A 13807-nucleotide genomic window follows, 5' to 3' on the forward strand; every position below is an offset into this window, starting at 1 on the left:
CTGCTGTTGAAACTTTCCATGGTGTTTTTGATTGTAGCTATATCACTTTTCATTTCTTCCTGATTCTTGCATAGGTTGTTGATTTTCTCATCCATCCAGTGAATGAATTGTACAACCATTATTCTGAATTCTTTTTCTGTCATGTTGCACGCTTCAACTTCATTAATTTCCTTTCTTGGTGATTCCTCATTGTCTTTCCTCTGGGTGTTGTGTTGTCTCTTCACTCTGATTATCTCCTGATGGTTCAAAGGTCGAGTTGCGTGGGCCTGGGCCGTGTGCAGTGGGAGGCTCCCACCACCCTAGTGTCACTGAAGAGCTCTGACACTAAGATGTGTGGTTGTTGTTGGTTGGTGGGAACCAGGCTCGCTCTGTGTCAGTGTTGCCGACACTCAATGTGGCCTCGCACGTGCCCTTAGAATTAGGGACCCTGCCTGCACTGTGCTGAAATAGAGGCCCCCCTGGAGCGTGTTGAAAACCAGAGCAGAGCCCCCTAGCTTGCGCCAGGAGTCAGAGTTCCCCAAGAGCCCAGTATCAGAGTCTCTGTTGCTTCGTGCGACCTCACCTTGAGAATCAGGGTCCCTGTGTGCCCTTGCACCAGGAATTGGATTCACTGGCTCTTAGTATGAATGCACAGGAAATCAGGATCTCAGGCGCAGGTGATAAGAAACACAGTCAAGTCAGTGGTGCTTGGTGCTGCCTCCTGCCCTGAGAAACAGGGTCCCTGGGCCTGTGCTAGGCGGACAAACTCCCATTCGCGTGATTGCTCCCAGCCCAGGGCTCCAATGCCAGCAGTGAGCGCAGGATTAGTTCCTGGTGCTGTGCGCACTTTTGCTCCCAGCCCAGGGCTCCAAAGCCCAGTGCGCGTAGGGTCAGTTCCTGGTGGTGTGCGCCCTTATGCTCCCAGCCCAGGGCTCCAAAGCCAGCAGTGCGCGCAGGATTAGTTCCTGGTGCTGTGCGCGCTTTTGCTCCCAGCCCAGGGCTCTGAAGCCCGCAGTGCACGTAGGATCAGTTCCAAGGTGCTTGCGCACTTCCAGGCCAAAGATCCTGCAGCGCTGAGGCCCCGGCAAGGGGTAGGTCTATCATTTAGTTACTCTGGCGCTGCCCACGAGCCTGGGGGAAGGGGGGATGGGCTCTGGTACTCACGGATCTGCCGCAGGGATTTCTGAACTTTTGGTGTCCGAAGGTCTGTAGCTGTGGTCGCAGGTCTCTGTCCCCAGTAGCTGCAGGGTCCTGGTATCCTTCTGAGATCAGACTGGGTGGTGCTGAGGCCAGGATCCTAGTCTCAAGCAGCTCTGTTTCCCAAGATGGCGTGGTCGCTGTGCCTTTGCTGGCTGCCCAGGAGTGTCTGCGCCAGGAGCGGGACTCCGCCGCCTAAGACTGCCGGGTTTAGCAGCCCCTTAGAAGACCTGCAGAGTCTAACTGTCCCTAGCTCATACACACTCACCACACATGTCCACACACGCCTCTATCACTTCCTTGCACTCTCACACTCTCTCCCTCCCTACCTTCCTGCTGGTCGCCATTTTAAAGACTCCTGGGCTAAATATTTTCTTTTGCTCCTCTCCCCTCTATCCTCTGGTGGGGAACTCAAGAGAAAGTTCATTTAGAAATAAATGAATAAGATATGTTTCCTCTGCACATTTAACATACTGAGTACATTTGCCACTTTGATCCTTACTTATCCTTATTCATACAAAACTGTAACTATATCTGGCATTTCTTCTCAAACGTTTTTCTTCTTAAATGTTTTTCTTCCTCACTACAATGTGCAAAGGACATTTCTTATTATAAACATAGTGCTGTGATTTCAGCTATTGTATTTCTGAGAAATAAGCTGAGCTTCCTTTCACCAGATACTGACCAGGGATCTTGTGAAAATAGCATAAAGGTTCTTGGGAGGAGAGAACACTTCCTAGTATCTAGTGATAAAAGTAAACTTCCGAATTTGTATATATTTCTTAAAAAGAAACCTTCAAAAGTAATTGCTGAATTGCCACTCAGCACTGGGGACACTTTGGTCCTAGCACAGGCCTAGGCACTTACTGAGAAAGTCAGTTCTAGAAATGTCTGTAAAATAAACATTTGGCAAATGAATGAACAAAGAAGCAAAGAAACACTGATAGAGAAGATGCTCCACTCTGCTGATTTAAAGTTTGTATTCAAAAGGAGGTTTGAAGCTCCCTGCCGTGTTTTTTAGCTTCTTTGGATTTTTAAGAGGCAGGACCTTTGAAGTCTAATGGGAGAAAGACAAGAAAGTGCTGAGTTCAGAACCATGGGCAGTGGGAATATCGGGGAAGCTCAGACCAGTCATTTCATCTCCCTGAACCAGTTTCAATCTGCAAAACAAGTAATGTGTGTTTTTTAAAAAGATATTTTTATTTATTAAATCCATTGGGGTGACATTGGTCAACATGAACATATAGGTTTCAGGTGTGGGTTTCTATGTTACAGGATCTGTATATTGCACCCTGTGCCCAACGCAGGAAGCAACACCAGGCTGGTGAACAGGAGATGAGGTGTAAATGCGAATCATGGGTCAACAGGCCACCCGAGGCCAAAGGGCTGGCCTGTGAAGGACCAGGGACAGGAGCAACACCCTGGGGTGAACCTGGTCTGCAGTCAGAACCCTCTCCTCCCCGAGGCAGTTCACAAAGCAGCTCCTGCATTTCTGAATAAAAAATTGAGACACAGGTTTTGACAAAAAAAAATTAATAATAAGATATTTTAAAACTTTCTGAATTCATGTGGGATGTCCTAAAGTGGATTAAGATATCATATGTATGTACCTGTTAATGAATCAGGTTTATTACAAATATAAAATATATGAAATCAGAAAAGAGCTCCTTGCGCAGGAATTCACTCAGCAAGTGTGTGCTGTCTACCTGGGTCTCAGGGGCGGGGCCTTCACAGGTCACCTTTCAGGCGCTGAGAGGGACTGAGAGACAGACAGGTGAACAAGAACCAAGCCAACACTTTATTTCAGAAGACAGGAAGAGCCATGAAGAAAACAGACTGAGCTTACATGACTAGGGAGCCACAGGGACACAAAGGATTTCTGTTGGTGCCCTGACCAATGACCTTAAACGCAGTGGTTCACAGGACAAAGTGTGTGATCCCAGGTGCTGTGGGTCAGAAACCCGAGGCGGTTCATTGGGTTGCCCTGCTCCCAGGAGGCCTCCAGGGGGCAGGGGCTGCTCAAGGGGAGGTGCCAGAACCCATTCCTTATGGGACAGTTCCCTTCTGTGTCCCTGCCAATGGCACTCCCAGCTTCCTGGGGGCTCCTAAACATGGTGGCCTTTGATCCCTTCCTCCAGCCTCAAAGCCAGCAACTCAAGTGGAGTCCCTCCCTGGCTTCTCTGACCCACCCTCCCACCCAGTTTTCACTGTCAAGAACACCTGGTTATGGAGGGCCAGGACCTGGGCGTGAGCCACACCTCCTGTGCTTTCTGTAGAGGCCTGGGGTGTGTTGGTGTCAATAATGTTTATTCACTGATTTTCAACAACAAGAACACAAGAAAGCTGGAGAGGTTGGCCCACATGGCTGACCTGGCAGGGTTGCTAGGTTACCTCTATGACCTGTCTTACTTTTCTGACCTCTGTTAGTACTGTGACCTAATGCCAGGTGTACCCCTTAGGTCTGGATGGGGGCTCCCCAGTAGGGTGACTCCCAAGCAGGCTCAGGGAAGGGGTCCCCAATATATTTAAACTCAAACATGGCTGTTGAGACAGACCTAGCCCCATGGAGACCTGGGGAAGCCACCCCCAAAGGAGATACAGTGCCCCAGGCAAGGAGAGCCAGGCTGAATGGGAACAGCAGAAGGCAGGGGGCACATACAAGGCCCTAGTGTGGGCTGAAATTACTGCCACAGCATGAAGGCTTTTAGGCACCAGAATAGGGGGATCTGATTTATATTTTTTAAAGATCACTCGGTGATTTGACATTTGAAATGATATTTGACATGTGTCCTGAGAGTCCGGGAGGATTTGGGCAGAAGATGGTGAGATGTACTTCAGGTGAAGACAGTGGACACAGCCTCGAGGCAGGACAGATGAACACTGGGGACCGGAGCACATGCCTCGCAGAGCCTGTGAGTGATGGGACAGGGCAGGGAAACAGAAGACCCTGCATGGAGGGGACAGGGCAGGGGAAAGGGGACCTTCCATACAGAGTGCAGGGCAGGGAAGGGGAGGCAATTACCCCTCCATGGAGGGGGCAGGGCAGGGAGGAGAGGGGACCCTCCATTGAGGGGACAGGGCCGGAAGCAGAGGGGACCCTCCATGGAGGGCATGGGTCACGGAGGAAAGGGGACCCTCCATGGAGGGGGGACTGTAAGGGGAAGGAAACCCTCCATGGGGGCACAGGGTAGGAGGAGAGGGGATCCTCCATGGAGGGGATGGGTCAAGGAGGGGAAGGATCCCTCCATGGATAGGAAGGGCAGGGAGGAGAAGGGACCCTCCATGGAGAGGGGACTGTAGAAGGATGGGAACCCTCCATGGAGGGACAGGCAGAGAGGAGAGGGGACCCTCCATGGAGGGGAAGGGCAGGGAGGAGTTGGGACCCTACATGGAGGGACAGGTAGGCAGTAGAGGGGAACTCCATGGAGAGGACAAGGCTGATAGGAGAGGGGACTCTCCATGAAGGGGACAGGGCCGGGAGAAGAGGGGACCCTCCATGGAGGGCATGGGTCAGGGAGGAGAAGGGACCCTCCATGGAGAGGGGACTGTAGAAGGATGGGAACCCCTTATGGAGGGGACAGCAGCGAGGAGAGGAGACCCTCTATGGATGGGACGGGTCAGGGAAAAGAGAGGACCCTCCATGGAGGGGGCAGGGCAGGGAGGAGAAGGGACCCTCAATAAAGGGGACAGTTGAGGGAGGAGAAGGATCCCTCCATGGAGAGGAAGAGCAGGGAGGAGAAGGGACCTCCATGGTAAAGAAGGGCACGGAGGAGATGGGACCCTCCATGGAAGGGAAGGTTAGTGGGAATGGGTACTCTATATGGAGAGGGAAGTGCAGGGGGTGTGGGGAACAGGGAACTCTCCATTGATGGGGCAGGGAAGTGGGGATGGGGAACACAGGACCTTCCATGAATTGGCCGGTCAGGGAGGAGAGGGGACTCTCCATGGAGGAGTGAGGTAAGAAAAAGTGGGGACACTCATTTGAGGGGATTGGGCAGGGAGTAGAGGGTACCCTCCAGGGAGGGGGCAGAACAGTGGGGATAGGGAACACTCTATGGAGGCTAGAGGACAGGTGGGGCAGGGAACCCTCCATAGAGGCGGCAGGGCGAGGTGGGGACAGAGAACCCTCCATGGAGGGGACAGTGTAGGAAGGAGAGGGAACTATCCATGGAGGGGACAGGGCAGGAAGGAGAGGGAACCATCCATGGAGGTGAGAGGGCAGGAAGGAGAAGGGACCCTCCATGGAGGGGACAGGGCAGGAAGGAGAGGGAACACTCCATGGAGGGGACAGGGCAGGAAGGAGAGGGAACACTCCATGGAGGGGACAGGGCAGGAAGGAGAGGGGACCCTCCTTGGAGAGGACAAGGCAGGGAGGAGAAGGGACTCTATATAAAGGGTGGAGGGCAGGGGAAGAGGGAAACTTTCATGGAGGGGACAGGCCAGGGAGAAAAGGGGACCCTCCATGGATGAAGTAGGACATGGAATAGAAGGGACTCTCCATACAGGGTGGAGGGCAGCAGACAGAAAAACCTTCATGGAGGGGCAGAGCATGGGGACATGGAACCCTCCTGGGAGGGGAAAGTGCAAGGGGACAGAGAACCTACAGGCAGGGGGACAGGACAGTTTGGACAGGGAACCCTTCAGAAAGGAGTTAGAGCTGGGGGACAGGGAACTCCACTTGGAGGGAGAGACGGAATAGTGGGTACAGAAACCCCTCCGTGCAGTGGGGAGGGCAGGAGTAAAGGAAACCCCAATTAAAGAGGGGCAGGGCAGGGAGGAGAGGGGAGACCAGGAACCCTCTATGGGGAGGGAGCAGGGTAATTGGACAGGGAACCCCATGCCGGGGGAGGGCAGGAGAAAGGGAAACCTCACTTTGAGAGAGCAGGGCAGGGAGGAGACAGATCTATCCTTTTTGGAGCAGGGCTGGGGAACAGGGATCCCAACTATAGGGGGAGGGGCATGGAGGAGAAGGTACCCTCCATGGACGGGCATGGCAGGGGAGTAGAGAACCCCACGTTGAGTGGGAGTGGCAGGGAGGAGAAGGCACCCTCCATGGAGGGGGCAGGGCAGGGGGACAGAGAACCTCACTTGTATGGGGCAAGCAGTGGGGAAAGGGAACCCCGGTTTGAGGGAGAAGGGCAGGGAGGAGACAGAAACCTACATGGAGGGACAGGTCATACAGGAGAGGGAACAGAGAATCCTTCATGGAGGGGAGAGACTGGGGGGATAGGGAACCCTACTTTGAGACAGCAAGGATTTTGGCACATGTCCTTAAATAGATGGCAGGGCAGCGGGGAGAGGGCATCCTCCATGGAAGTAGCAGAGCAGGGAGGACAAAGGACCCCACATAGTCTGAGCAGGATAGTGGGGTGAGGGCACCATCCATGGAGGGGCCAGGGAAGGGGGGACATGGGAGTAGAGATAGGTAACAGGGGAAACAGACCCTCCTTGGAGAGTCCCCTGTTTCCCCAGGGTGGGGACCTTGTTCCCCAGCCCTGCCCCTTCCCAGCATTCCCTGTCCTACCTGTCCATCGGCCCCTCCCATGGTCCCCTACCCCCGCTGCCCTGCCTTCTCATGGAGGGGCCGCCGTCTCCCCTGCTCTGACCACGCTGTGGTTGGTGCCCTTATCCCTCTGCCTTTCCCTCCATGGAGGGTCTTCTGTTTCCCTGCCCCGACCCCTCACTCACAGGCACCTGAGGGGCATATGCTCTGGTCTCTCCAGTGTTCGTCTCTCCTGTTTCCAGGCTGACAGTTCACTCTCTGTACCTGAAGCACATTCTCATCTTCTTCATCTGTCTACATCCTACCCTTGCTCTCAAGACACATCTCAAATATCATTTCAAATGTCAAATCACAAACAGGGAAGGGAGGTGGGGAGTGGGGGGTGGGGGGTAGGAGGTGAGGGTGGGTGGTGTGGGGTGTGGGATGTAGGGTGGTGGGTCGGGGGTAGTATTGGGGAGTAAGAGTGGGAGGTAGGGGTGAGGGATAGTGGTGGGGGATGGCAGCTGGTGGGTGGGGGGTCGGGGTGGCAGGTTGGGGCAGTGGGTGTGGGGTATGGTGAGGCAAATGGGGGCTGGGTGTGTGGGGTGTGGGGTATGAGGTGGCAGGTGGGGGCTAGGGGAGTGGAGTTTATGGTGGCAGGTGGGGGTGGCATGTGGGGAGTGGGGCGTAGGGTTGGTGGGTGACTGGTGGGGGAGGGAGAAGAGGGCATAAGGAGGATAAATGATGATGGAAGGAGACTTGACTTGGAGGCAGTGAACACACAATACAATATACTGATAATGCATTATAGAATTGCACGCCTGACCGATGCAATTTTATTAATGAATGTCACCCAAATAAGGTTGATTAAAAATAAAGAAAAGGTGGGTCTTTTGAGGTTGCTTAGGTTATGAGGGTGGACCCCGCATGAATAGGATTAATACCCTTTTCAAAGATATCCTATGCTAAGCTTATCAGGAGATGACTTTATATGTTATATAAATGTCTAACCACTATTTTGTACACTTGAAACTAATATTGAATGTCATCCCTAATTGAAAAAAATAAATTAGTAAAACAATTTTTAATACAAATAAAAATGAAAATCAGAGTGATCTTTAAAAAATATAAATCAGATCATTTCACTCTGTGCCTAAAAGCCTTAAGCGCTCCAGCAGGGGTCAGCTCTCCAGACAGAATCATGCCTGTGAGGGTGTTACACCGCTGGGAGAGGAACGCCTTGTCTTCTTCCTCCAGTTGCTCCCTTCACTGCTCTGGTGACACGTGACACTGGTGCAAGGCAGTATTGTGCTTCCTTGAGAGTGAGCTAAGCAGCACTTTGGCTGCTCAGTTGTTGTGTGGGAGCAGACACAGGAAAAATAAATTTAAGCCTTAAAGGTTCTAACAGCATTTCAACCCACCAAACGGACCTCTATCCTCCCTTCCCTACACTCCAGCCAGCCTGGCTCATCCAGCCGTGAAGAAAGAAGGCAGGGATAGTGCTGCTCAGGAAGCCCATGAGCGTGCATGTGGTCAGAAGTCTGGAGAGAGCTCCAGTTCTCTTAGGATAGAAATGGAGGGATGAATCTGCTGAAATCAGCCACCCATGAGGGGACTCTACTTTTCACTACTTGAGGAGGACATCACACCTGCATGATCTGCCATGCTCTTGCTCCCCTGTGGCATCCCAGGGGACCCATGAATCATCCACCACAGGAAGCAGTTCTCTGGCCTCTGAGAATGCACAGACCCTCTGCAAAGCCCTTCAGCTCACACGGCTGATCTCAGACTACAGATCCCAGACATCTTCATCCTGGGAAGGAGCCTCTTTTGACTTTTTCATTCCCCTCCTACAAACAATGCTAGGTCTGTGTCTTCTGTACACTGCTCAAAGATGTGTGAGGACCCAGTGGGTGGCAGCTGGACCTGGTATACAATGGGGAATTTGCTGAGTGGCCTCACACCCAACACTGATACTGAGCTTGAACCTGCATTAATCTGGTGAACACCACTCACCTCTACCTGGGGACTCCCTGAGAACCTACCTTATGTAACTTGAGTGCTTCCAGAGACTCTTTCATTAACTGAGACTCACAGGTACCCAGCAGATGGAGGCAGACAGAGAGGCAGAATGTGGTGTGCTCTGGGACTTTTGCTGACCTGTCCCCAGGCTCAATGCTAGTAAAAGCCAGCTTTGGTGCTCTGCTTGGACCTTCCGGTGCTCACTCAGCCTCAGCAGAGGCTGTCACAAATTGTGAATTGCTTTGTAGATCCAAATAGATTGCCCTGCGCCAGTCACATAAAGCATCTGACATTGTTCAGCACCAGAGTCCCTCCCAGGAAGCCCCAGGACCAACAAGCCCAGTGGCCAGCTTCAGAGCACATCAGAGCAGGATACAATTAGCCTTACAAGAGGCATATCCAAAGAGAGATCTAGGCAGGCACCATAACCTGCTGAGATGAATTGCGCTCCACCTGGTCAACACCTGTCAGCAGCTCATACACTACACTGTAGGCAGGGTAACTATGGTCCCAGCCAACTAGCCTGAGCATCGACTCAACACATGCATGAGCCAATAGCCATCATGAATCAACTACCACAGGAAGGTTCACATCACACACAGGGCACATCCCTGGAGCACTCAACTCAGGTGATCAAGAAGCCCTTGCCACTGGGTTCCACAGGACATCTACTACACAAAGCCACACTACCAAGACCTGGATTTTAATACAAAGAAACAAACACACAGAGGCAGCCAAAATGCAAAGAAATATGCCCCAAATTTAAGAACAGGAGACACACCCAGAAAAAATGCTAAACAAAGTGAAGGCAAGCAATATTCCAGATACAGCATGTTTAAAAAACGTGGTTGTAAGGATGTTAATAGAAGTTCGGCAAAGAGTGGATGAAATCAGTGGGACTTGAAAACTGGCAGTAGGCATGACAAAGAACATTTAAGCCATATAAAAGATCCCGTCAGAAATAAAGAGTACAATCTCTGAAATGAAGAATACACTACAGAAAATAAATAGTTGAATGAAGCAGAGAATCAAATTAGTGATTTGGAAGACCAGGTCAGAGAAGACAAAAGCATCAAAAAGAAAACTTTAAAAATGAGGACTGTTTAAGAGACTTTTGGGACAATAGGAAACATGAACAACATCCACCTTATAGGAGTACAAGGAGAAAAGAGAGATTCAGGGACTACAGCCTATTAAAAGAAATAATGACAGAACACTTCCCTAACCTGGTGAAGGAAGAGACACACAAGTCCAGGAAGCCCAGAGTCCCAAAGAAGATGAACCCAAAAGGCCCGCCACCAGGACACATCATAATTAAAAGGACAAAGATAAAAGACAGGACATTTTAAAAGCAACAAGATAAAGATGGTCAGTTACCTAAAAGGGAGGTCCCATAAGATTGTCGGCTTATTTCTCTACAGAAACATACCATGCCAGTAGGGATTGGCACAAAATATTCAAAGTAATGAAAAGCCTAGGACTTTCAACCAAGACTACTCTACTCAGCAAGGCTATCATTTAAAATTGATGGAGAAATAAAGAGCTTCCCGACAAGAAACAGAAAAAGAGGTGTATTACCACCAAACCATTAGTATAAGAACTATCAAGAAGGAATCAAAGGGAATCAGAGTTAAAAGAATAAAACATATCTATGAATAATCACTTTAAATGTAAGTGGCTTAACTGCTGCAATTAAAAGACATGGCAGCTGAATCGATAAGCAGACAATAACCATATATATGCAGTCAACAAGAGACCTACCTCAGAATGAAAGATATACAGACAAAAAGCAAGGAGATGGCAAAATATATTTCATGCAAATACAAATAGAAAAAAAAAAGCTGGGGAGGTAATACCTATAGCAGACAAAATAGACTTTAAAACAAAGACTATAGCCCTAACTGGTTTGGCTCAGTGGATAGAACGTCGGCCTGCAGACTGAAGGATCCCGGGTTCGATTCCCGTCAAGGGCATGTACCTTGGTTGCAGGCACATCCCCAGTAGGGGCTGTGCAGAAGGCAACTGATCTGATGTTTCTAACTCTCTGGCCTTCTCCCCTCCTCTCTGTGAGAAACCAATGGAAAATGTTTAAAAACAACAACAACAACAACAAAGGCTATATTGATCGATAAGGAAGGCTACCACATAATGATAAAGAGAGCAATCCAACAAGAGGATTTAACCCTTGCAAACATGTGTTTCCACAACATAAGAGCAAGTAAATGTGTAACCTAAATCCTGATGTACATAAATGGAGAGGTCAACAATAAGAGAGTCATAGTAGGGGATTTTCACACCCCCTTGGCATCAATGGCTGGATCTTCCACACAGAAAATGAAGAAGGAAAGAGTGGCCTTAAATAGCACACTAGATCAAATGGATTTAATTGGTATCTTCAGAGCATTTCACCCTGAAGCAATAGAATATACATTCTTTTTAAGTGGACGTTCCACATTATCCAGATAGACTACATGTTAGGGCACAAAAACAGTCTCAGTAAATTTAAGAAGATTGAAATCATATCAGGAAACTTTTCTGATCATCACTGGATATAACTAGAAGTCAAATAGAAAAAAACTGATCTACAAGTGATCTATTACTGAATTGTACACACCTAAAACCACCCTGCCCCGATAAATTTATTAACAGAGAAATAAAATCAATGAAAAGCAAAATATATATAAATCGGGAGATACATGGTGGTGAGAATTGCTGTCAATATACTTCATGTATACTTAACTGTGGTTAAAACTCTAAATCTCATATTTATTTGACCACAATAAAAATTAGTAATTATAGGATTTAAAAGAAAGAAAAAACTGTAAAACACAGAAAGTCTTGGAGGCTAATTAACATGTTACTACACAATGAGTGGTTAACAATGAGATCAAGGAAATAGTGAAATAATACCTTAAAACACATGGAAATGAGAGCACAACAATCTTAACTCTATGGAGCACAGCATAAGCAATCCTAAGAGGGAAATTCATAACATTACAGGCCTACCTCCAGAAACAAGAAAAATCTGAAATACATCATCTAACTTTACACTTAGAGAAACTAGTGCAAAAGAAAAACAAAGATACCACAAAGTAAGAAGAATAAAGGAAATAATAAATATCAGAGGAGAAATAAACAAAACAGTAAAAAACAAACAAGAGATCAATGAAGCACCAGCGATTGTGAGTCAGTGGTTAGAGCTATGGTCCATGCACCAAAGCATCATGGGAATAATTCCCAGTCAAGGGCACATACCTGGATTTCAGATTCACCCCAGACCTCTGTTGAGGGGGGTGTGTGTGAGACAACCATTTGATGTGTGTGTCTCACATTGATGTCTCTCTCTCTTTCTATTTCCCCTCCCTCAGCCCTTCCCTCCCTTACTCCCGCTTCTCTAAAAAAAAAAAAAAAAAAAAAAAAAAAAATTCATTGGAAAATATATCCTTGGTGAGGATTAAAAGAAAAAATAACTTCTCAACCAACGCAGGTGATGGACTGGATAGTTTCACAGTGCATTTCATCAAACAGTCAGAGAAGAACTAGTACCTGTTCTCTTCAAACTCCTCCAAAACACTCAAGGCAAGGGAAGACTCCCAAGCTCATTTTATGAGTCCAGCATTATCCTAATTCCCAAATCAGAATAAGACTTTACAAAGAAAGAAAAGGATAGGCCAATATCCCTGATGAATGTAGATGCTAAAATCCTCAACAAAATATTGGCAAACTGGATCCAGTAATATATTCAAAAGATGACACAACCATGATGAAGTGGGATTTATTCCAGGGATGCAACTTTGGTACAGTATCTGCTCATAAACAACATGATACAGCATAAACAAAATAAAGAATAAAAATCACATGGTTATAACAATAGATGCAGAAAGAGCAGTCAACAAAACACAGCACCTATTCATTGTAACAACTCTCAGCAAAGGGTGAATGGAATGAATACACGTCAACATAATAAATATCATGCAGAAAGAAAGAAAGAAAAAAGAAGGCAGGAAGAAAGAAAGAAGAAAAGAAAGAAAGAAAGAAGTAAGAAGTAAGAAGAAAGAAGTAAGAAAGGAAAACAGAGAAAGAAGAAAGAAAATGAAAGAAAGGAAGGATGGAAGGAAGATGTTGAAGAAGATACAAATATGTCAAAGCATAAATGATGTTCTAAGATAGGAAGAATTAACAACATTGAAATGTCCAATGACGTACTTCAGAGAGCGACTACAAATATCAGAAATATTTATATGGATGTACAAAAAAAACCCCAACACATAAACAAATTACAAACACACACACACACACACACACATACACACACACACACAACAAAAACAAATAAAAGAAAACCAAACCAATAGCCACAGTAATCATGAGAAAGAAGAACAAAGTTGGAGGAATCATGCTACCTGATATCAAAATATACTACAAGGCAATAGTAAGAAATATCGTACGGAACAAATAAAAAGCCCAGTCTTCGACTCGGCAACAGCACATATACTAAAGTTGGAATGATACAGACGAGATTGGCATGGCCCCTGCCCAAGGGTGACACACACATTCCTGAAGCATTCCATATTTCCTGGGCTGGGGGCGGGACTAGGGCTGGGGGGGTGAGAGACAGGATGGCCTGGCTGGGTGGGCAGGAGATGGGCAGGACTCAGGCTGGGGGGAAGGGAGAAGGGCGGGACCGGGCTGGGGGGGGACGGAGATGGGCGGGACCGGGCAGGGGGGGGAGGGAGATGGGCGGGACCGGGCTGGGGGGGGAGGGAGACGGGCCGGGGACCGGGCTGGGGGGGAGGGAGAAGGGCGGGACCGGGCTGGGGGGGGGGGCGGGAGACGGGCGGGACCGGGCTGGGGGGGGAGGGAGACGGGCGGGACAGGGCTGGGGGGGATGGAGAAGGGCGGGACCGGGCTGGGGGGGAGGGAGAAGGGCGAGACCGGGCTGGGGGGGGAGGGAGATGGGCGGGACCGGGCTGGGGGGGGAGGGAGAAGGGCGGGGACCCGGGCTGGGGGGGAGGGAGAAGGGCGGGACTGGGCTGGGGGGGGCGGGAGACGGGCGGGACCGGGCTGGGGGGGAGGGAGAAGGGCGAGACCGGGCTGGTGGGGGAGGGAGATGGGCGGGACCGGGCT

General features: G+C 49.1%; 2 non-coding genes across 2 annotated transcripts; both read left to right on the plus strand.

Annotated features, from left to right (window-relative positions):
• The first annotated feature begins 7828 nt into the window (after window positions 1-7828).
• Window positions 7829-8031, plus strand: LOC138998735 (small nucleolar RNA SNORA74). The gene has a single exon (XR_011469237.1). It is a non-coding gene; the product is annotated as a small nucleolar RNA SNORA74 (small nucleolar RNA).
• Window positions 8032-13147: 5116 nt separating this feature from the next.
• LOC138998715 (U6 spliceosomal RNA) lies at window positions 13148-13257 on the plus strand. The gene has a single exon (XR_011469221.1). It is a non-coding gene; the product is annotated as a U6 spliceosomal RNA (small nuclear RNA).
• Window positions 13258-13807: the final 550 nt, after the last annotated feature.

This window comes from Myotis yumanensis, unplaced genomic scaffold (assembly GCF_028538775.1).
Source record: "Myotis yumanensis isolate MYYU_CA2020_CCGP unplaced genomic scaffold, mMyoYum1.0.hap1 SCAF_20, whole genome shotgun sequence".
In the NCBI taxonomy this organism is placed as follows: Eukaryota; Metazoa; Chordata; class Mammalia; order Chiroptera; family Vespertilionidae; genus Myotis; species Myotis yumanensis.